The 25,502-nt window shown below is 39.6% G+C and overlaps 1 long non-coding RNA gene across 1 annotated transcript; it reads left to right on the forward strand.

Moving 5' to 3' along the window:
* Positions 1 to 123: 123 nt before the first annotated feature.
* On the forward strand, positions 124 to 24,987 carry LOC132211518 (uncharacterized). Its single transcript, XR_009447465.1, has 3 exons — positions 124 to 201; positions 10,117 to 10,543; positions 23,266 to 24,987. It is a non-coding gene; the product is annotated as an uncharacterized LOC132211518 (long non-coding RNA).
* The last annotated feature ends 515 nt before the right edge of the window (positions 24,988 to 25,502 follow it).

The raw sequence follows: 25,502 nt of genomic DNA on the forward strand, positions 1-25,502 counted from the left end.
ATCAGGCGCCCTGGCCCCGCCCCCAAGCCCCTCCCTCATTTGCAGACTGCGGGAGTTCCCTTGTTTACCAAAAGGCGGAGGGTGTGTGGGAGGCGGTGGCTGTCGCTCACTGACGCCTCCTGCGAGAGTTGTAACTGCACGCATTGCCTTCTTGCAGCAAATAACTAAACTTTGACTCGCAGCTGCTGCTGCAATTTTTAGGTAAGAGAAGAAATTCCCAAGTTTTACAAATACGGGACCAGTCTTTAACTGCAATGATACGTGGGTCTCTTAATGCTAGCAGTAGTACTCTTAGTGTCTGTCAGTTCCTTGGGAAACCATTGACAGAAACCTACCGTGAATAACATAACTTTTAAATTTATGTGAGTTCATTTAACCCAACAGTTTCTTTCATAAATTTGAAAAAGAGTAAGAAAACAAGTTGATAATATTGTTCTCTTTCAAGAGTGGAATTACTAGGAAGTTATAGTCTCTATTCCAATATATATATTTCTCCAGTGTTTTAAAATTCTGCATCCATTTTGTAAGCAAAACTGAAAGTACATGAAAGTCCAGAAAATAGTGTGTATGTGTGCCAGAGAGATTTATTCATTCTTCTGTCTGTGGTTGATGTACATATTTGAATTTCAACTCTTTGGTGATAATTGCGGGGCTTTCCATTCCCCAGACCCCATGAAAGAATTGGGAGTCAGAGACACACCAAAGCAACACTTGAATCCTTTGTAGAAGGGTAGTACAGGAGGAAGGTGAATGAGGAGTAGAGCAATAGGAACCCCAGGATGCTCACTACCGCCCCCTCCCCAATTCATTTTATTTAGTCATTTGCCTAAGTTGTGTTCACCCAACCTTTTATTTTTTTTTATTTTTTTTTTAAATTAAATCTTTATTGTTCAGATTATTACATTTGTTCCTCTTTTTTTTCCCCCCATAACTCCCCTCCTCCCAGTTCCCGCCCCACCCTCCGCCCTCACTCCCCACCCACTGTCCTCATCCATAGGTGCACGATTTTTGTCCAGTCTCTTCCCACATCTCCCACACCCCTTTCCCCCCCAAGAATAGTCAGTCCATTCCCTTTCTATGTCCCTGATTCTATTATAATCAACAGTTCATTCTGTTCATCAGATTATTTATTCACTTGATTCTTAGATTCACTTGTTGATAGATGCATATTTGTTGTTCATAATGTGTATCTTTACCTTTTTCTTCCTCTTCCTCTTCTTAAAGGATACCTTTCAGCATTTCATATAATCCTGGTTTGGTGGTGATGAACTCCTTTAGCTTTTCCTTATCTGTGAAGCTCTTTATCTGACCTTCAATTCTGAATGATAGCTTTGCTGGATAAAGTAATCTTGGTTGTAGGTTCTTGGTATTCATCACTTTGAATATTTCTTGCCACTCCCTTCTGGCCTGCAAAGTTTCTGTTGAGAAATCAGCTGACAGTCGTATGGGTATTCCCTTGTAGGTAACTGAGTTTCTTTCTCTTGCTGTTCTTAAGATTCTCTCTTTATCTTTTGCTCTTGGCATTTTAATTATGATGTGTCTTGGTGTGGTCCTCTTTGGATTCCTTTTGTTTGGGGTTCTCCGCGCTTCTTGGACCTGTAAGTCCATTTCTTTCACCAGGTGGGGGAAGTTTTCTGTCATTATTTCTTCAAATAGGTTTTCAATATCTTGCTCTCTCTCATCTTCTGGCACCCCTATAATTCTGATGTTGGTACGCTTGAAGCTGTCCCAGAGGCTCCTTACACTATCCTCGCATTTTTGGATTCTTTTTTCATTTTGCTTTTCCGGTTGGATGTTTTTTGCTTCCTCGCATTTCAAATCATTGACTTGATTCTTGTGCTCCTCTGGTCTGCTGTCGGGCGTCTGTATAATATTCGTTATTTCAGTCCGTGTATGCTTAATTTCTAGTTGGTTCCCCAATATAAGATCGAGGGTCTTATTAGTTTTCGTGTAGATCTCATTAAGTTTATCGGCAGCTTCTAAACAGTTCTTGAGAGACCTTAAAAGTGTGGTTCTGAACTCTATTTCTTCCATTGACAATTTTGTCCTGTTTCTTTGTCTCCGCATTTTGTTATGCTTCCTTGGTGCACCCCCTAGTGGTCTTTGTTCGCAGTCTTATAGTTAAATCTTGATTGTTGTAGCTAATTCCAGGGAGGGTTTGACCTCCAGGCCAAGTGGCTATGAGAATCAGCTGTGTCAGCTGTGAGAGAACTTCTGTCCTCTAGGGAGGTGCTAATCTAGCCTTTGCCTGAGGCTATCCGGCAAATGCCTCTGTGCAGGGCTTGGGCGGGGCGGGTCACACAGGATCAACAGGTGTTCACCCAACCTTTTAATCTAAGTAGCAGAATCAACAGATTTGACTTTCACCTTTTGCCCAGTCACTCAGGGAGTTGGAAGTGCCTAAAGAAAAAGCAAAGAAATTGGATAATTTCCATGCACACTCTCTCCTGGTTCTGGGCATGCTAGCAATGTTTCCAGGAACTGACTGGTACAAAGTGCAGGGTTCCCATTTGTAACTGATACAAAAATAGTTTCCTTCTTTGGCTGTCTCTGCATCCTGACCCTCTACCCCATACCAACCAAAAAGAAGGAAGAAGGAAGAAAGGAAAGGGGAAAAAATCATGTCTACCATTGGAACAGTCTCCTAGCATTTTCTACCTGACCCTCTCTTCTTGGTTTATTTAGGTTTTAGCTAGAATAGACCTCCTGCAACCAATAAATGTAGCTCCCAGGACAGGTTTCTATAATTAACTGCTGAAATGCGCTTGCCTTTCAACTATGTCAACCTACATAGCAGAGCTATTTACAACGCAGGACAACATAGCAATTGATCTCCCAGCTCCTAAAGTTTATATCCCAGTCCTCCTGAGATTTTATATCCAATCAGATTGTTTTTGTCATTTTTATTGTGAGCTACTGTTTTTGTTTCTCTAGGTTGTTTATAGGGCTCTTTTCTTGAAAATTAGTACTACTTTACAAAAGGTTGCCTCCTATGAACAGTGAGTGTTCTCTTAGGACTCCAAGAAGGGCTCAGAAATAGGAGCAGGCAAATCTGAAGCTGGGCATGGGATCTTTTTAATTTGCTTTTTTTTTTTTTTTAACTGATGTGATGGCTTTGAAAAGGAAGTGAGTGGCATTAAAAATTTGATTCTTTTTGCTCAACCAGGATCAGGGCATAAGTCACAATTTCTCCGTATCCCTACACCATGTAGTTTAATATCTCCTCTCAGAAGCCCTATACTGATTTATAAGTTAAGGCTCTGAGATTTTCATGGAACTTTATCAAAAGCATTATGATTTTTAAGGAATACTATTTGAAGGTGATTGCAGATAGTCTTGTATTTGCAAGGGCAGTTCCTACCTATGGCTGGCTTTCTTTATTCGATTGCCTTCCTGATATCTTTGTGTGAAAGGCACTGCAACTTCTCCCTAAGTCTCAGCTACTAGTTTTGTTTGAAATTGTGTTTCTGTGCGTTATAGGCTCTTCAATTCTGCTTCTGGGAAGATGAGATAGGTATATTTTTCCCTATCCTTCCCAATAAATACAACTAAAACCTCTGAACATCTATAATAATAAAAGCATAATATGCTAATTAGACCAGATGACCTTCTGACCAGTGGTTCTCAACCTTCCTAATGCCGCGACCCTTTAATACAGTTCCTCATGTTGTGGTGACCCCCAATTTCATTGTTACAAATTGAACATAATTAAAGCATAGTGATTAATTGCAAAAACAATATGTAATTATATATGTGTTTTCCGATGGTCTTAGGTGACCCCTGTGAAAGGGTCGTTCGACCCCCAAAGGGGTCGCGACCCACAGGTTGAGAACCACTGTTCTAGACGCAGCCAGGGCTGTGAGGGAAGCCCTGGTCCCGGGTGCCAGGGGGAAGCCAGTGCCAGCAGCCGGGGGAAAGAAGGCCTACTCTTGCACGAATTTTGTGCATCTGGCCTCTAGTTATATATAGAGCAGGTGGAGAAAAGAAAGCATACCAGCTAGGGACCTCAGGATCTAACGAGGAACAGAGTGTTAAGTTCTTGGGTTTTTATTTAGCTTTATGTTTTCTTATTGGGTATTAGAAAAGCCAAAACCCAGAAACCTGAACATGCCAACAGGCACAGACAGAAATGTCCCAATGAAAGGCTACTCTCTCTAGCCAAAGGATGAAAAAAGAGGCAGCCTACCAACACAGATGACTTTTAGAAAATAACCACTCCACTGTAGACAAATGCCACACAGTAAAAACCTATGGTCCCACCCCCACTGTGCTAGCAAAGGCTGAATGAAGATTTCTAGATTTGCACACTATTCTGGCTATCTAATGAGACACCCCAAAAGCCTAATACCCTAATCCCCCTACTTAACCCACCAGTGTGTGTCAGAGAAGGCGCAATAGAGAACCAGGACTGAACATTCCCACCATTGGCTGGTTACAAGGACCCCTCCACACATGCCCCTCCCCTATCCCCAAGGTGTCACTGGAGACATGGGGAGCCTGGACTTCCACCCCGACCTGACAGTAATGAGACACCCCTCCCTGTCCCTGCCTGGGTAGAATCAGAGGAGGGGCCAAGTGAAGAATCAGGACTTTGATCACTGCCTAGTATAAGGAGACCACCCCTCCCCACAGTGGTGCCAGTGGATGCCACATGGGGGGCAGTAATAAGGCACTCCTACCCCTGCCAGCTAGGGAGATATCAGAGGAAGCCTAGTGGGTAATTGAAACTCCCAGTCCACCAGTAATGAGGAGCCCTATTCCCACCCAGTGGTGTCAACAGAGGCCAAATAGAGAACCTAGACTTCTACTCCTGCCTGGCATTAGCAAAGATGGTGCTCTCTCTAGTCCCTCCCTTGCCAGAGCAGTGTCTGGAAAAGTCAGCTAAAATAGACAGTTAAAATAAGATCCAGAGTGTCATAATACCCAAAACGTCCATGCTTTAATAGAAAATCATTAATCTTATCAAGAACCAGAAATCTCTCTAATTGAATGGGTGGTGGTGGTGGTGGTGTATGTGTGTGGGGGGGAGGGCGGGGGGAGATATGTCATTATCAAGGTGACAGAGAAGTTAAAATTATCTGACAAAGATTTTAAAGCAGACATCACAAAATGTTTGAGCAGTTAGAACACACTTAAAACAAGTGAAAAAATAGTCACAGCAAAGAAATTAAAAGTCTCAGAAGATATAAAGAAGAAATTAATGGAAAATTTAGAACTGAATAGGTGTCTCTTTTTGTTTGTTTTGGTATTTAAAAAAAATTTTTTCCTCACTTGAGGATATGCTTTTTATTTATTTTAATGAGAGGAAGGGAGGGAGGGAGGGAGGGAGGGAGAGAGAGAGAGAGAGAGAGAGAGAGAGAGAGAGAGAGAAAGAAACATCGTTGTGAGAGAAAAACATCAATCAGCTGCTTCCTACGCACCCTGACTGGGATGGAACCCAACACCTGGGTATGTCTGTGCCCTGATGAGGACTTGAACCCCCCACCTTTCATTGTACAGGATGACACTCCAACCAACTGAGCCACACAGGCCAGGGTAAACAGGTGGCTTTTGAGAAGTCTACATCGCTTGCCAGTTTTCCACAAACTATTACCCTTAGCTTTAGTGATATGGGTCTCCCACCACATTCTGAAATGTCAGGTGTATCTAGGGGGTTCCAACTCTTAACTCTATAAGAAAGAAAATCAAACCGAAAATTACTCACATTCAAGTCTTCCACCAGTGGGTTCTGTATATTACTTCATGTGTTGAGGGTCCCTAAGACTAGTTTTAGGGATTCGCTGAAAGAACCCAGAACTGAATGAATATATATATATATATATATATATATATATATATATACACACACACACACACACACACACACACACACACATATATACATACATATATATACCTATATGTGTATGTGTGTATAATATATATATATATATATATATATATATATATATATATACACTAGGGGCCCGGTGCACGAAATTCGTGCACTGGGTGTGTGGGGGGGAGTGTCCCTCAGCCCAGCCTGCCCCCTCTCACATACTGGGAGCCCTCAGGCGTTGACCCCCATCACCCTCCAATCGCAGGATCGGCCCCTTGTCCAGGCCTGACGCCTCTGGCCTAGGTGTCCAGCCCGGGCAGCGGGGACATGCAGTGGCAGGGGGGGCGCCGTGATCGCGCGGGCTCCGCCCCTGCCCCTGCAGGATGCCTCTGGCTGAGGCGTCCGGCCTGGGCAACGGGGACCCACAGCTGCAGCGGCCCCGCGATCGTGGGCTTCGCTTTAGGCCCAGGTAAGGGACCCCTAGCTCCTGGGACTGCCAGCTTCCACCGTGCCCAGCTCCCATCGCTGGCTCCACCTCTACTTCCTGCTATCACTGGCCAGGGCGGGAAAGGCACCTGATTCTCCGATCATGGCTGGGGGGCAGGGCAAAGGTGGCCCCAGGGCCGCCTTTGCCCTGCCCCCCAGCTCTTAGCTCCCCCCTGGGTTTCTGATCACTGTCAGTGGCAGGGGGCTTCTTCCTGCTTTCCCTTTTGCCTCCCTGCATTGTGCCTACATATGCAAATTAACCGCCATCTTGTTGACAGTTAACTGCCAATCTTAGTTGGCAGTTAATTTGCATATAGCCCTGATTAGCCAATGAAAAGGGTATCGTCGTACGCCAATTACCATTTTTCTCTTTTATTAGTGTTGATATGCCTAAGCGACCGGTCGACCGGTCACTATGACGTGCACTGACCACCAGGAGGCAGACGCTCAATGCAGGAGCTGCCCCCTGGTGGTCCATGCACTCCTCCTGCAGCCCCTCCCCCTGGCCAACCTCCTACCACTCTGATCAGCCCTGATTACCAGCCAGGTCAAGGGACCCTACCTGTGCATGAATTAGTGCACCAGGCCTCTAGTATAATCATATTCATGGCTGTGATTCATTACAACAAAACATCACAAAGCCTTCAATGTAGTAGTGGGGGCCAACTCAGACATAATATTTAGGATTTTGTAGACTTTGGGCCACACATTCACTAGCCTACCTGTCACACTGACTATACTCTAGAGCAGTGGTTCTCAACCTGTGGGTCACGACCCCTTTGGGGGTCAAATGACCCTTTCACAGGGGTTGCCTAAGACCATCGGAAAACACATATATAATTACATATTGTTTTTGTAATTAATCACTATGCTTTAATTATGTTCAATTAGTAACAATGAAATTGGGGGTCACCACAACATGAGGAACTTTATTAAAGGGTCGTGGCATTAAGAAGGTTGAGAACCACTGCTTTAGAGTAGCACTGTGCAAAAGAAATACGATGCATGCCACGTCATTTTAAATTTTCTAGAAGCTGCATTTCAAGACAGTAAAAGAAACAAGCGAAATTAATTTTGATATTTTATTTAACCCAATATATTAAAAATGTTATCATTTCCTCAATCAATATTAAACACTATTAATGAGATGTTTTACATTCTTTTTTCATGCTAACTCTTTGAAACCTGGGGACTGTTTTATATTTGTAGCACGTCTTAATTCAGACAAGCCACATTTCAAGTGCTCAGTAGCCTCATATGACCAGTGGCTACCAAATTGGACAGTGTGGCTCTAGAGCAGTGATGGCGAACCTATGACACGCATGTCAGAAGTGACACGAGAACTCATTTTTTTGGTTGATTTTTCTTTGTTAAATGGCATTTAAATGTATAAAATAAATATCAAAAATATAAGTCTTTGTTTTACTATGGTTGCAAATATCAAAAAATTTCTATATGTGACACAGCACCAGAGTTAAGTTAGGGTTTTCAATATGCTGACACGCCGAGCTCAAAAGGTTCGCATCTCTGCTCTAGAGAAAGGCCAAGAGGTCACTCAGAATCCAGCCTTTGCCACAACAGTCAGGCGGCTGATGACGCTGCGATGCATGCTACTCCTAGGCATTCATTTGCAATACAGACTGGTGCCTCCAATGCCATTGTCCCCAGGAAACACTTGGGCAAGGTGCCCTGATACACATTCAGTAGTTTCACACGGACAAGAGCCAGATGAGCTTAATTAAAAGGGTACAAAAACAGCTCCTCACCATGAAGTCCTAAAGACCCCACCTAAACACACACACACACACACACACACACACACACACACACACAAAACCCCTAGCACTTAGCATGTTTAGAATGAAGCCCTAAGTCGCTATGGGCCCCAAGAAGTTAAGACTGGAGTCTTAATTCTTCCCATGGTTAATTTTAGGTTTTAATGGGCTTTGAGATCAAGTCGGAAAGCTACTCCATCCCAGGTCATCCATTAAAAAACCTGGATTGTCCTACAACCTCACAAAGATCGGCAAACCTCATCCAGTGACACCAAAGGAAATCCCTACATCTGTCCATGGTTGGCAGCACTCTGGGAGCACCCTGACAGTTAGTACATGGTGTGAACTGGGAGTAAAGAAGACCTCTAGTGAGACTATAGCCAGTTACATGTCCCGGCAGACATGACCTGGATCCAGGCCTTTCTGCTATGCCAGGATGCAAACTGAGTGGGGCCGCTGGGCCCTTTCAAGAGAGCTGTTTTGACTCAGTAGGGACTCTAATAGTCCCATATGCATATAACTTCTTTCATTCGCCAGACAAATGCAAGATACCGCTGGCTAAAAGATAAGTCAGTGATCCCCAAGAAGCTATTATTGCTTTTCCTGTCCCCTAAGCCTGTTAGGGGACAATGTCATGCAACTTCATCATACACCTGCCTTTTCCTCTGGGTCCACCCCAGGGGTGATGGAGCTATTGATGAAAATAGTTTATATATCACTTCTACCTGCTCACACTTGGGCTGAAAATTCTATCATGCACCTGCAAAATGCAGGAACAGTACAGACCACCCTGCTCCTACAGAACACTTGGGGGGAGCCATACTTGGAACCCCTCTGTAAGGCATTTCAAATCCAGGTCTACTTCCCATTCCCACTAAATCCATGACCAAGAGTCCATGAACAGAATTGTCAGAATAATTCAGATTTAGGCCATCTTCTTAAGAGGGCAGTTGCCCTTCCTAGAGCAGCCTTCACAGTCTGTTCTCGGTATTTATGAGTCTGTTTGCGTTGTGTTTGTTTATTTGTTTATATTGTTCTTTAGATTCCACATATAAGTGAAGTCAAATGGTATTTGTCTTTCTCTGACTGGCTTATTTCACTTAACATAATACCCTCCAGGTCTATCTATGTTGTCGCAAATGGTAAGATTTACTTCTTTTTTACAGCCAAGTAGTATTCCATTGTGTAAATGTACCACAGCTCTTTTATCCACTCATCTACACAAGGGCACTTGGGCTCCCTCCAAATCTTGGCTATTGTAAATAACACTGCAGTGAACACAGGAGTGCACATATTCTTTCGAATTAGAGGTATTGCTGGCGAACCAATATTGACTCTGAATTGGGCTGGGAGAGACAGCATGTCCATGGTAATTTTTACTTGATCCTGTTTTTGGCAATGAAAGATTCTGTTGCTTATTTGTCAGACTTATTTGGGTGGGGGGGTGTGGGGAAGGTTGCTTCTTTCAGTTGTTTCTTTGTAGTCAATCATTAGCGAGGGAAAATTAAACCTAATGAATTCTACTTTGGAGTTTATAATTATTGCATATTCACCATGACAATCGTCATTCTATATTCCCTCCAAACTTGACATTCTTGAAGAATATAGTTCTATTCCCCTAATGGCTATATTCTAACTAATAGGATAATCTAACAAATGATCTATTCTGTATCAAATGGGAGAGCATCCTGTAAATTACATCTTTTCAAAGGTCATATCATGATTATTATTACCAGGCTTTACTCTGTTACTGCAAAGGATAAGTTAATTAGTTTTCTTTGATAATAATTTTATGAAGTAGGATCATATTGTGAAGGCAGCAGTGAAAAGGCCTTTATCATAGCATTGAGGAAGACTAGGGTGGGAATAATGGTCATTGTTGTTGCCTATAAGGCACCTAGTTCCATTTCCCTCCCCTTCCTAATAGTATCCTGATTCAGGTACCAGTGTGACTCTTACGTACATCAGGGGAAACTCACACCCAGCTCCAGAGAAAGATTGTTTTGAATTAAGATGATCCCATCTCCTTGGTTACAGTGATGGTGCTGGAACTCTAAGCTGATCTGCACATGCTTTCCTCTGGCCACAGGGACTGCTTCAGGAGCAACATGGAAACGAGCTTGGATGAAAAAGGATGAGAAGAGACGTGCAGAACCTTCTGAGAAAGAGTTTCCCTCATTCTTACAAGAGAATCACAGGAAGAAACACCCTCTCTTTCTCTGGACCTTGAGGAAGGCGGATGTGAAGGCAGCATTTTGCGATGGGAAAAGTCAGTGTAAGGACGAATCCAACAAACAGAGGAATAACAAACAGTCTTGGCAGGCAGGATTAAGTTAAACCTGAAGCATTCTCTGCTCTGGAATTCCGTTATGTGGACCCGTGAATTCCCAGTTACTGAGCCAGTAAAAACTCAGTTCAGTCTGAGTTTCTGTTACTTTCAAGCAAAAGTATCCTAACTGCAAAGGTGAGTTATTTTTCATTTTATTTCACTTTTTAAATATTTTAAAGCTGAAAAATTGATAAGCACATGGTAAAATTTAAGCAATATGAAAGGACAAAGTAAATGTTCATCTCATTTCAAACATTATTCACTTCCCTAGAGTCAACCACAAGTAAAGTTTCACAATGGATGTGTGTGTTCTAGTTTCTACTCAAATAGAAGCACAATATACACATTGTTCTATATCTTGCTTTTTATTATTTATGTATCTTGAAGATCATTAAAATCATATGTATAGATTTATCTCATTCTTTTTAAAGGCTGTACAATATTGTGTGAAAATACCGTAATTAAAAAAAAAAAAAACAAAAAGGAAATACCGTAATTCCTTTAATCGATTCTACTTTTTGTCACTATAAATAATGATGGCATGGTCATGCTTAAATTTACATATTTGAATAAAGATGTAAGTATAAACTTGAGGATAAATTCCTAGAAATTGGATAGCTGGTTCAAAAAGTAAATGCATTTTATATTTTAATAGATATTACCAAGATGGATAAAAGGAATTTTGGTAATAGCTATTAAATTATTTTTCTCCTGTTTATTGATCTAAAATTTGATATCATAATAAAATAGATTGTTTTTCCTTGTGCTCAAAATTATGCTGTATTTTAGATTTATTAATATTTGAACCACAACTTTATTTCTGTTTTTTTTCTAGAATTTATAATTGCCTTTTTCCCCCTAAGAAAAGTAGCATGCCTTCTTCAGCATGCTCAAATATCTTCCAACACCTTATTTATTCTATCTATGACATAGAATCTATGCCTTTCTTATTACAGATATTCTTTTTTTGGTCCCCACTGAATTCTTGTTCTATTTTGGAAAGATATTTCTAGGCCTGCAGCACTCCAGTCATTTGGTATTTCTGCTCATTGATCACTGGGTTAGGTCCATGTTTTCTGTATTGCAGGTCATTTTCTTTCTGATTTTCTTCCTTCTTATTTTTTCTCAAATAAATACATCAAGTAACTTCTAAGAAAGGAAGTTCCTGAGTCCTTGACTATTGTTATCTTGTTCTGTTGACCAAATGACAGTTTGACTCCAAGTTTCCAACCCCAGAATATCTCTGAGGGTTTACTAGACAGATAACTCCTATGGTCCTCCCGATGGTATCTGACTTGTGGCTTCCTTCCCTCTGTTCAATCCATCACATGGTTGCATCTCTTTTCTGACGTCCCTAAAAAAAATCTTCATCTGTTAGTGATTCTCCTCTTATTCTTTTCATTTTTGGGATTTCATATCCTTTTTTTGATTTTTGTTCCTTTACTTTCATTTTAATTGCAGCCAGATCAAACACATGTGCACCGTCTGCCATTCAAGTGGGAAGCCTCTCCTTAATTTTTAGAGTCTCAGAATAATTGTGTTGGTTGTCATCATGCAGAATAATTTACCTGCCTACTTTTTCTAGCTCATGGTGAGATCTAACCTCTTATATAATTATATGAAAGTGAGCTATTTAGGTGGGAATGAAATGTCACCTTTCAGAAATATTAGTCACGTAGCACTTCAGGGTGGTTTTAAAGTATCAGCACAGACATTATAGGAATCCAGTTGTCTATTTACTACCAAAGCATTTAAGGAAATGAAGCAAACAATGAATGGGTATTCCTATTAAGCATTGGTAACAGCCTGAACTTTTTGTAGGCTGTTGGAGTGTGACTCAGAATGGAGTCATACTAGTCTGGAATTAAGTGGGTGTGAGTGAAATGAAATGATGCATTATTCATATTTTCTTATTAGCAATTCATTATAAACATATAACCTATAAGCAGTGTTGTGCTAGTAAATTTTTAATAGCCAACTCTACAGGGGTAAAAATGTGTGTGTGTGTGTGTGTGTGTGTGTGTGTGTGTGCGCGCGCGCGCACGTGTATTTAGTATTAATTTTATAATATAAAAGATGTGTGGCATACAATTTACAAATAATATAACATATACAATATTTATTATAACTCCCATATAGTCAATGGATTCTTACAGAATTATTTTGTTGACTTTTGCCAAGCTTTTGTATCTGTAGCCAACATATGGTTGCAATTGAACTATGATTTGACAAATGGAGTTACATCCTAATATGCTAACTCTTTTCCTAATAAACCTATTGTCATTATACCTGACATATGTAGTCAATTTTTTATGACCAGCTTGAAAAATTCTTGAAAATTTAACAGTTATCTCTTGCAAACTGGCACAAGCCAACTCCAATACACCACTGCCTATAAACCCCACTTCTCCAACCTAGGGCTTAAAATGAGAACCACTCTATTTTTGTTATTCAAATAATACCCCTCTGATATCATTAAAAAATGTCTTTCTTCTCTGTAATCCCCTATTTCTAACCAATGCCCATCTCCCACCATAAGAAATCCATATACATTAGGGACTGGGCAGTTAGCTTTACTTACCTCCAGAAGAGACACTAGAAATCAGCCCGTCAACTAAGGTGTCATATTGGGCTAGGGCTAGGCTGTTGCTGGCATCACTGCCACATGGTGGCGCAATTGAAACACAAGAATTGCAGTTGCCTCAATACCCCCTCCACACACTCTCTCCACCCCCACCTCACCCTACACCCACCCCGGGCTTGCCCCTAGGCATGCAGAACTTTATAGTCAATCAGCCTTCATCTCCTCTAAATACATAGCATCCCTCTCCCCTTTCACATGCTTTTCCTTTCAATGCAGGAAATTCCATCACTGTCAACAAGCCCATGAGCTTTGTGCTTGCCTAGAAGTTATATAACAAGACCTTCCTGTTTCATCTGTCTAGGTAGATGACCTACTTGTTGACCTCTAGTTTTTAAAACCTGTTATCTATGTCTCCAGGGGCCTCCCTGTCTCAGATTTACCTGTGATGCAGGTACATCTTTGAATACCAGTCCAGGGCCTGGAGAAGTTCAAGGCCTTTTTATAATATGTATGTCCTTCCTTATTTGTGTTTTTCTATTTTTTTACTGTCCACTGTATCCACATGGCCTGCTAGGTTATGTTCCACTTTAGACCCCAAGGGGAAAACTCCATTCTTTGTCATCTTTCATAAGAAATCCAACAAAAGTCAGGGTTTTTGTGTTTGAGCAACTTCATTGAAATGCTCTCAATTTTATATAAATATCCCTGGGATGGGCTCTGATTCACCTAGTTTGCATCATGTGCCTAACTCCAGGCCAGTGTATGGTGAGGAGGATGGGATAGTATGACCTAGTATATCACATCACAACTTCAATGTTGCAGGAGTATGAGTGGCAGCTCAGAATTGCAAGGAGTGAGGGAAGTGAAACACTCCAAAGAAAGTAGGGAAATGTTACCTAAAGATGAAAGACAGAAATGTGGAAAGAACAAAGGCAACAAAAATCCACCTTTGGTAGAAATTTGACTTTTCCTCATAGTTAGTTCTCTCTTTTTGGAGGTTTTTTATCATTCCTGTAGAACAACAGGGAAAAAGTATGCTTTGTGGGAAAGAACTGTAAAGTGAAAGCATGGTTAGCATAAAGTAATGCTGAAGGATATTATTTGAAGCATTCCTTTGAAATATTAGCTTCTCTATTATGAAGCATAGATTTTTGTTCAATTAGTATTCTCCAAGTAAGGCACGATTTTTGCATGCTTTCAAATCCTTTGACATGTGGTATTACTTTAAGTTTTTGTTTAATGTGATATAATTTAGGACCTTCAGTGGAAACATTAAATCAGAAGATGCCTCCTACTAGTTAGGTAGAGGCAAAAAATTCAAAATAATCTCAGTGCTATTTACTCACCCCACTATTCCAGCTCTACAATTTTGTGTCGTAGAGGCTTTTTCATCTCTAAAAATTCATATCTGAACATGAGAATTAGGTCTTGGACTGTGAGCTGTTCCATAAGGAGAAGCATTAATAAAGGAGTCCCTTTGTCGTACTGAGTTTCTGGAATGCCTGTTGCTGTTTGATCGTCTTCCCATAGGAAGACTATCTTGTATTCTGGGATCTTTGTAGCATGTGCATTCTCTTTTAAAAAGGGTTTAGAACAGCAGACTTCAACCTGGGCCCTCATACTCCTAGGGTACATGAAGACTTTCCAAAAACACATGGTGATTGGATAGTTTTAAGGCAACCTACTTTCAGATTCTCAGCTCCTGAGTCCTGCCAGTACCCCCCTTTCATGTTCATCCTTCTCCCCTCACACAGAAGAGAGACATCTCTCTCCCAACCTGAATCTTGTCTTGGTGCGTTGCTCCAGGCTACAAAAATCTTGGAGGCAATTCAAAAGGAATGATTAAATGTGTACTGCCTCTGAAGAAGTATTCTCCCTTCCCCACCTAAAAATGAAGCCAAGAGAGAGCCTCAGTAAAAAGTACTCAATTTCTTATTGATGGCAACTAAATGGTGTTTGTAGCATTTTTATCATACAGTAGATTCCATCCATTCACTATACTTTTCTAACTTAGTTGTCCTACATGCAAGTACATGTTTTTAATGTTGTCTGTCTTCTGTGCTGTTCCTATAAGTTTGCTATTAAAATACATTAAGCTATTTAAAAAAAGTACTCAAGTCTTATTTTATCTAGGCAGCCAACTCTTGGCAAGTCTCCATGCCTTCTCTCTTATCTCTCTCTGTGTCATTCATGTGGAATTAGGATTCAGAATAATATTATCCCAATCGTTTAAAATTTAAAATGATAGACATTCAGTCTGATTTAGCTGATGAAGATTGGGTTGACAAAATTTATATGGTGGACTTTTTTAGTAAACTGAATAAGCCCCAAGGATTTGATAAAAACAAAGTTGGAGTATATATTCAAATTACAATACACCAAGAAGTACATTTTCTGCAATGATTTAAAGTTAAAGATAAACCATCTTTAGATATCAATGTAAAATATTCAAGGGACCCTATGTTTTCCAGAATTCTTTCAGAATTACATATGCAAATAATTTTGAAGACCCCTGGTCTAAAGAACCAGGAAATCACCTCAAACAATTTAAATTCTTCATTAGAAAAATATAATTGGGGCGGGGGGATAAAATGGATACATATGTAATACCCTTTGTAATACTTTAAGCAATAAAAAAAAAGAAAGAAAGAAAAAAAAAAAGAAAAATATAATTGTATGACTTGCAACTATAATTAACTATGAAAATTGTCCCATTTAAAAGAAGAATGTAAAAGAATATAGCATTTTAGTAAAAACTCATACTTAACTAAGCTAACATTTTTCTTAGGTTCACTTAATTTTTGTAACCTTAAGTCTAATCAAATGTGGGTTTCTCCCTGTTAAATATAGTTTGGTCAGAGGGCGTACGAAAGCTTTCCATTCCATCATCTTGCAGCCTGTTTGTTTAGGTTGTTGGAGGGAAGTGGCTAGTTCTTAAATTCTATTTTCTCAATTTTTAAGCCTATTAAGCCTATATTTGAACCCCCACAGACTAAAACTCTCTGATTACAGTTCTCCTGATGGTGGTTCCCCCCACCCCCACCCCATCTCACCCTAACCCCTGCTAATTATCAAAGAAGAAGAAAATAGCAAATTTTCCAGACTCTAGTAGCTCTCATGACTATGTCTACCCTATGAAAAAGGAAATTACAGAAGCACCACTAACTTTTACCCCTCCCCCCTTTCACCTCTGCTGCTTAGATACCTTAGGGTCATTGAACACAATACGATGCAAAATTAATGACTGAGGTTTGCTTCTATTAAAATGCCAGACGGGTTTACTGACCCAGAGCCAACCCAGTTTTCTACTACCAGAATTTTCCTCCCTGTTTCTAATAACTGAAAAATGTTGAAACATATAAAGACACTGTAAACACTTAGCAGCACCATTTTCTAACTTCTTACCCATTAATTAGCTGCCAACTGAGAGCAAAACTTAGCCAGGGACATGGAGACCCCTGAGAACAAGAGGGAGAGAGAGTAGAGGTGACTACAAAGGGCAAAGGGAGATGTTTGGAGAGTGAGTGTGCCAGGGACAAACTTCCTATTGAACAAACTTGCCTCTGGCAGGCCAGCCTTTGAGGACAAGGCCCTCTTTAACACCACACTCAGACTGGCATAACCTTGGTTTCAGGAGGAATAATAATTTCTTAATGTACATTTGTAGTAGAGGGTTCGTTTTAATTTCGTGTTTCTGTGTTTAATTTTTATTTTCCATTTGCACTGTAAACTTAAAGTTACTTCCTATCTGCACTGTTACTTAAAGCAGCAAATTGGCCCAACTATATCTTTGAGCACAGAAATCTAGTTTTCAGAAAGATAGTCTACCGTTAGAATTTGAGGGGTTTCTCTTATTTCCTCCTGTTTCCACAAGATTTTTAATGTTATGCCTGTTTCATCTATAATTTGTGTTTGTATCCTGTAAAGATGTTTTTCTGTTCACTCATTTGGGGAGTAAAAACTCCATCAATTTTTTTACCCCCCAAAAATAATCCCCAAGGGTAATTATGTATTCCCTGGGGTGATAGGAGCATGTTCTGGTCTCATCCACGGAGGCTGCGGAGCACAGTCTGTGCACAGTGAGTAATTGTTTGTGACGATAAAGCCATAAATAAGCAAAATTAAGAAAGTGTGGATTCATTATCATCAGATAATGCAATGGTGAACTTGTTACTGGAAAGAAACGACTTAATTATTCATGCAATATATTTTAAAACAATAAGGGAACCTTTGGTTTGTACAGTAACTCTTCGCCAGCTCAGACTAAATGAAGATTTAAGTGCAGTTAAGGGCATGCATATGCCCTGGAGAATAGCCAAAGTCATCTCTTAACTGGCTCATGCTAATAAGGATACGGAGGTCACAGAGGAATTCACTGAGACTTTGCCTACACAAAGCCCTAATTTGGTCAGTTTTGAGACAATGCCTTACAAATATGTAGGAATAATCTTAATTTTAAAATATCAACATGGTCTACTTCTTTTTTAAAAAAATATATGTTTTATTGATTTTTTTAAAGAGAGAGTAAGGGAGTGGGATAGAGAGATAGGAACATTGATGAGAGAGGAACACCGTCGATGGGCTGCCTCCTGCACGCACCCCTCCTGGGATCAAGCCTGCAATCCAGGCATGTGCCTGACCGGGAATTGAACCAATCAAACCGGTGACCTCTGGGTTCAACATGGTCTATTTCAATTCCCACCATTCCTCAGCAGGTACTGCTATCTTGAAAGCTTCTGGTTTCCCCAGCCTTCTTAGGTGAAACTAACAAATATTAAAAGATACACTGGATTACTTCTTCAAAGTACTAAATCTACTTTCCCTCTGAAGAGTAATAGGATGATGCATCAAAAAGCAAATTGCAAACCAAGGGACTGACTAGACATTTAAGATGAAATGTGGAATGAGAAAGTAGAGACAAGGAAACATATGGATGAGGAATTATCTTGTTTGGAAACATAAATTTAAAGCATTTCCTTTGATGAACTTCGGATCAAGAGTGAGCTCACTCAGAAACAACATCCAACTCACTCAAACCACCTCTTGCCCTCCCCCCCCCCCCCGGCATAATGGAAAGAATGTTTAATAAATTATATGTAAAAGACACCTCCAAGCTTCAAAATGAGATGGGTAAAATGGGATATAAAATGATATGTGTCTCTATGTATGTGTAGAGGAATAAGAAAAAGTTAAATTCTTATCTTTTGCCTTATAGGCAAGTTTATGATATATTAAGTGAAAATAGTAAGTTCTGGAGTAATGTATATAATAGGATTGTAGTTCATGGGAAACAAATGCAAAATTCAATCAATCTCTCTACCTTTCTTCTTTTTTTCCATCTATGTGTATGTGTGTAATCTATATAATTGTGAACAAATTATATAGGTTTGATTATACTATATAGTTTGTGAAAAGATGCATGTCAAGCTTTTAACATGTTTACCTTAGATGACAGGGACAGAGAGATAAAATTGGCTTTTTAATATTTATAACTTTGTATTATTTCAATTGTTACAACCAGCCTTTATTAGTTTTATAAGGGGGGAGGTGAGGTGAGAGTCAACCTAAGGCATAACCCATGGACACAGATAGTAGGAGGGTGAGGGCATGTGCTGGGGGTAGAGGGAGGTGGGAATGACCAGGAGAGGTCAATTGGGGGAAAAGGAGACATATGAAATACTTTAAACAATAAATAATTTTAAAAAAATTAAGTAAACTATATAAAATAACATGAGGCTGGCCCTGGCTGGTTTGCCTCAGTGGGTAGAGTGTTGGCCTGCGGACTGAAGGGTCTCAGGTTTGATTCTAGTTAAGGGCATGTGTCCAGGTTTCAAGCTTGATCCCCGGGGGGGTGGGGGGGTGGGGGGGGATGCGGGAGGCAGCTGATCAATGATTCTTTCTCATCATCGATGTTTCTCTCTCTCTCCCTCTTCCTTCTTCTCTGAAATCAATAAAAAAATATATTTAAAAAATAAATAAAATAACATGAGGCTGAGTTTTACACAGTGTGTGGATTTAGTGGTAAATGTCATACCAGTTCAGGATTCATATGTAAATTTTCTAAATTTTATCTAAAAAAAAATCCATATTCATTTTATGGAGATTAAAAAGTATAGAAAACCACATACACACAAAGAAAATAAATATCATCAATAATGCCAGCCCCTAGAGATAGATGTTATTAATGTTTTGGAGTAATTATTTTCTGGCCTTCTTTTCTTTCTGTGTGTATCCATGTGTTTATGTGTATTTTTTTAAAAAAACAAACAAAAATGTCACACACTGTGCATAACCTACTTTTTTAAGTCTAACAAAAGTAAGTTTTGTGAATAATCAAATATCCCTTCTTGAGGTTAGATTTGACAAAAACTAAATAACAGTGATTTAAACACAAAAGTAGGCAGTTCACAGGTGGTGGGTTGGTTTCACAAAGTTAGAACTGTCTACCTAATTGTGGGGCTCAAAGAAAAAGAGAAAACGTGGGACCACTTGCTTAAAAAGTAGGGTATGCCTGGCCAGTGTGGCTCAGCGATTGAGTATCGACCCAGGAACCAAGATACCACTGGCTCAATTGCTGGTCAGGGCATATGCCTGGGTTGTGGGCTCTATCCCCAGTAGAGGGTGTGCTGATCAATGTGCCTTTCATATTTATACTAATGTCAGTTTTAAATTCAAATATAAGAACATGTAATTTGTATATGGAATCCCTGAATCACATGATTTGTATTTCATAGCATGTGCATGCATCTGTACCTGGTTCTTACCAAAACAGTGACAATGCTACACAGAATGAAATCAACTATTTTTATTTCACTTCTTGATACACATGCAGTACGTTCTACCAACACTCTGACTTCAGCTTACTGATGAGTAAGAAAGAAAGACTGAAAGGAAAAGGAACTATGGGTTGTCTATCTTTTCCTTCTCCATGTCACCATTTACAGGATAAGCTGTTGACTACTTCAGGGAATTAACATGAGTAAGAAATGATACATGTTTCTGGGAATACCATTGCCTTCTTTCTGGGTAGCAAGTTCTGGTTCAAATGGAAAGTGTGGCCTCTTGGAAGTGTCAGGAACCCAGCTTAACACGTTAAGCGACATGTCAGTCACCGGTGACTGAAACGGAAAGGAAGACAAAACAGGCTTAGCGCTTAACATGTTAATCACTTTTAGATATAACACACTTTCCTTGTCCTTGTTTGAGTCTTGCTGAACTCTGGCTCACTAGGGGACCACTGGAATTCTGAGCTCATGGGGATATAGGTATACAAATGGAGCAACAAGGAACAACCAACAAGCATATTGCCTGTACCCCTCTTCTCACACCGATGTTCTATCAGACCTCACTTACAACACACAAGTTCAAAGACAAAATTAAGAATTTCAAATAGCAACAATAGAGCATTAGCCAAGCAAAAGGCCTTCTGAGCAGGGGTTCTTGTGTAACTGCATAGTTTGCGTGCCTGTGAACCAAACATCCAACAAGTGCAGTGACCGAAAGTAACCTCACAGGGTGGTGATCGGATCATAAATTCCTATCTGCGTAGGTCAGGTGATAGTCACGCCCAGGCCTATAACTTTTAAAACAAAAGGTTAGTCTTTGCCTTGAACAAGCCCTGCCCGTTGTTCTTGTGCTTCTAGTTTAACACATCTTTGAAAGGCCAGAGTAATCCTCTTTTTCAGACCCCTCAGAGGCATAAGCACCCTCAGTGGAGCACATAGTCTTGGTACCTATCCAGAAATCCAATCATAGATATTTGCTCACCTTGCTTTTTTCACCTTCATGTAAATTTTCCTTACATTCCTGCCTTAATTCCAGATGTATAAAAGAAACTGCAAATCTGTCGTTCTCCAGAACATTTGAGATCTTGCTTCCCAGTGTGTCCTCAGTTTGGCTCAAATAACCTCTTTTAAAAATTCTCTACAGATTTAGATGTTCTTACATCAACATGCCCATGCCATCCTGAATGAAATTAGGAAGTTACTAAGAAATATAGGTTAGTTGATATAGATAGGCAACTAATTGTCTCTGCCTTGCCAACCTAAAGATATAATTTATTTAAACAAATTTTTTTTTCTTTAATCCTCACCTGAAGATATGTTTTTATTGATTTTTAGAGAAAAAGGAAGGGAGATAGAGAGAGAGAAACACCTATGTGTGAGAGAGAAACATCAAATGGTTGCCTCTTATATGATCGAATCTGAAACTCAGATATGTGTCCCAACAGGAATCAAACCTGCAACCTTTTGGTGTATGGGATGATGTTCCAACCATCTGAGCCACCCAGCCTGGCTAATCAAATCTTAATTTTTATATATGTGGATTGTTTCTTTTTACCATTATCAATATAATTTACAGCCCGGCTGGCATGGCTCAGTGGTTGAGCATCCACCTATGAACCAGGAGGTCACAGTTTGATTCCCAGTCAGGGTACATGCCCGGGTTGCAGGCTCAATCCCCAGTGTGGGGCGTGCAGGAGCCAGCTGATCAGTGATCCTCTCTCATCATTGATGTTTCTATCTCTCTCTCCCTCTCCCTTTCTCTCTGAAATCAATAAAAAAATATATATGTGTGTGTGTGTGTGTATATATATATATATATATATATTAAATGTACATATGTCATTTACAAACTTTAAAATTGCATCTTTAAGTTTTTAAAAACTTATTCCTAAAGCATATTTCTTTGGAAAAATATTTCCATGAACTAAATTAAATTAAACACTATATACTTAATTACAGTTGCAATAATAACGACTGTTGTTTTTCTTTTTAAAGAGGGCAATTAAACATACTGATATTTGTCCTGACATGAACACTGTGTGGATGGCTAAAAATAAACACATGTCAAAGTATATACCCAAATAATCTGTCAATATCAGGATGCACTGTATCATCTTATACTAATATTATCTATTGCTAATATTGAATATCAGGATGCCTTCTATAATTTGATTTTAATGTTATCAAGTTTCTAGTATTGAGTATACAGATGCATCGTGTCATCTTGAATTAATATTATCTATTTGAAATATGCCAGAACATAAAACCTAAGTGAAAACTAACTATTGTTTACTTTTGCATTAACATTTGCCTAGCATATAATCAAGCTGTTCTTTACTTGATGAAAACTAGTTCTCTGTTCAGTGTTAGTAACTCAAGACTAAAATAACTTGAATGCTCTTAGCTCATTGGTCACATCTTTGCCAAGCTTATCAAATTATTTCCATATGAAATGTAAAAAAGAGTTTACTAGCCTCCAAAACACTTTTATTTGAAGTAAATAACCAGGAAAGAATTTACTTATTCTAACTATTTTTAACCAATTCTTAAGTGACAAGAACTTGTAATTTATTAAACAGAAAGAACAGTTGTCTGCATATTTGGATTCTAGTATGAGGTTTTTCTGAATGAATTTGGGTACAATTAGATTTCAGAAATGGAACCATTAAAATCTGAGTATTACGAGCAAACTATTATTTATAGAGTATAGTTCTACATACTCTAACATTTTGTCCTTCACATATAAATATCTGCATACACGCACCATCTGACTGTATAAAATTAAACTACCTGAACACCTTTAAAAAATTAAAGTAAAACGTTAAAATGTCTATAAAAAGAAATTCATTAGAGATTTCAAAATATCCGTAAGTGCTAAATAAGGTTTCCAGAAATCAGTGATTATGCTGAAACGTGTCACAAGGGGAACTGTTAACAAGTGTTACTTTGCCAATGGTAGGAAGATTGCCAACCTTTAATTGGCTTTAAAGTTGGTGTTCTATCAATGGAGTATTGTAAAAGGCAATAATGCCCACATTTATGATTTAAGCCTGCACCGGGAACTCTAGATTTGACTAAATGTGGCAGTATGCATTAGTCCTTCTAATTAAAAATATTCAAATGCCCACCTTTTACATTTGGTTAGGATGTTGATTATCATGTTTTTATTAAAAAACAGCAACAAAACAAAAGATGTTTGTTTCCACTTTACAATATACAATGACCAGTCAACACCCTCCCCCCCCTCCACCCCTTGCTTTGCTATGCATTAACTCTTTTGTCCTAATCATGTGGACCTAATGGAAATACTGAGAATAGTTCTGAAATAGGCTGCTGGGAAGATGGGATTCTACTAAATGAAATGAAAATCTGGCATGGCATTATTCTTTGGATTCTATAAGGGAGGTGTCCTTATTCATAAATGGAAATGAGAGATTATATTGTCTTTAATAAGCAGAGTAAAAAATGCTTTCTCCATTGGTTTCTAGGTTTCTGTGAATTCCTAACTACTGGACCCTGATCCAGGGGCAATGCAAGAGAACGCATGAATAACAATCTGAACAAACAAATATCAGTAAACTTCCAGTCAAACCATTAAGAGGGAGACCTCAACAGCAAGATCATTTTCCAAGTGTGTGAGGCTTCAAGAGTGGGGAGAAGATCCAGTGAGCCTTTCTGAGGGCACTCTGTTTAGTATTCAGTATTCGGCTTATTAACCTGGCAGTCCTGTCCTTCTGACTTGAATAGTTTTGTGAGTTAAGGATAGTTTACAACTTTTCTGACTCTTGCAGGTGACTCATTCATCAGATGGCCTTTCTATACCAGCCACGTGTTTCCCACTCCTCTTCCTCCTACTTCGTGTGACGTTGCACATTCCACATTTTAGCTCATTGAGCATAAGAAATAGGCAAGGCACATGCGGTGACCATAGCTACCAGGCGCCTGTGGCAGACACTGTTGGCTGTCTTCCCAAGGTCATACCAACTTTCCCAGCTTCCTTGCTGGCGTGGCTGTCTCCCACAGCGGAGACAAAAAATGCCAAGCACTCGCATTCTCAGCCTCCCTGGTGACCCCAATTCTGGCCAGTGATGTAAAGGGAAGTCTGCTTGGAATTTATGAGAAAGAAGAAAAGAAAGAAAGGTTTGTCCTCACTCCCCACCCGCCGCCTTTCTGTTTTTAATGTGATTGTGTGAAGATGTGATGCTCAGAACCCAGGAGGCCATGTTGTGACAATGGGGGTCAAGATCAAGAAATTGTAGTGCTGGCCCGGGTAGCTCAGTTGGTTAGAGTGGATATGCCAAGGTTGTGGGTTCAATCTCTGGTCAGCGCACATACAAGAATCAGCCAATGAGTGCATAAATAAGTGAACAACAAATCAATATTTGTCTCTCTCACCAATCTCTCTCTCTCTCTCTCTCTCTCTCAATTAAAAAACAAGATCAAGAAATTGCAGAAAAAACAGTGAAGGGAAACAGTTTGCCACCCCAAAGTAAGCCTCTTTGCAATATTGATTATTTTGAGCTGATCAATTTTAACAAACGGCAGACATGGGCGAAGCTCTGAAAACTAAGTAAAAGTAATCCTTTTAAAGGACATTCACATTTATAAGGGAAATCTCCATTCGTAAGGGTGATTCCCACACTGCCAGAACTTGAAAGGCAGAGGATAATTTTTCCTCCCTAACACCAGCTTAGAGCTTTCTGGATTTTTGTTCTGTGATAAAAGTAAGTTATTTTTCACTTTAAAATTTTATTTATATTTTACTTCCATCCAAAAACATCTTAACTAATATTTACTCTTAAAATCAATATAGTTTTCCCAAATGAACAGACTGATGATTCAAGATGACTTTCAGGCAGTTCATGGTACCTACCTGGTTATTTCTCGATCCAGTTTCTTTGTTGCTATGGAAAAGCAGTCCTCAACCAAAGGTATGAGGCATGATAGTAAGAAGCTAGGGAAATTCCTTGGCAAGTAGAATGGGGAAACTGAGACAGACAGCTGATTTAAACTGGCCTCATCCAGCACCCAGACTCACCTGCCTCCTTCTCCCTTGCACATCCACTCCCTTAAGCATTAAGCCCTGAAGACAGTGAGGTTCTGATCAGCATCAAATCATCTTAGGAACAAAGCCTCAGGTCTATTGACCACAGACACAAAGTTTTGGTCAAACTAGAGATAGCAACTAGGCCAGCAGTTCTCAACCAGTGGGTCGCGATCCGTTTGGGGGTCGAACAACCCTTTCACTGGGGTCACCTAAGACCATCAGAAAACACATATTGAATATATAATTACATATTGTTTTTGTGATTAGTCACTATGCTTTAATTATATTCAATTTGTAACAAAGAAAATACATCCCGCATATCAGGTATTTACATTACGATTCATAACAGTAGCAAAATTACAGTTATGAAGTAGCAACGAAAATAATTTTATGGTTGGGCGTCACCATAACATGAGGAACTGTATTAAAGGGCCGCGGCATTAGGAAGGTTGAGAACCACTGATCTAGGCCTTAGTTGTGTTTCAGCTCCAGGCTCAGAAAAGCAGCAAAACCAGACAAAGTGACACCAAGGCCGACACCAGGACCAGATGCAATGATTAATGACTCCCCTACCTTAGCACCAACCAATCAGTAGAGACCACGACCCAGATTCTGTCAGTTCATTTTGATGAATCAGCATATTAAAAGACACACCTGCAAAGCTGATGAATATTCTAT

The sequence above is a fragment of the Myotis daubentonii genome, chromosome 10 (assembly GCF_963259705.1).
Source record: "Myotis daubentonii chromosome 10, mMyoDau2.1, whole genome shotgun sequence".
NCBI classification, from domain to species: Eukaryota; Metazoa; Chordata; class Mammalia; order Chiroptera; family Vespertilionidae; genus Myotis; species Myotis daubentonii.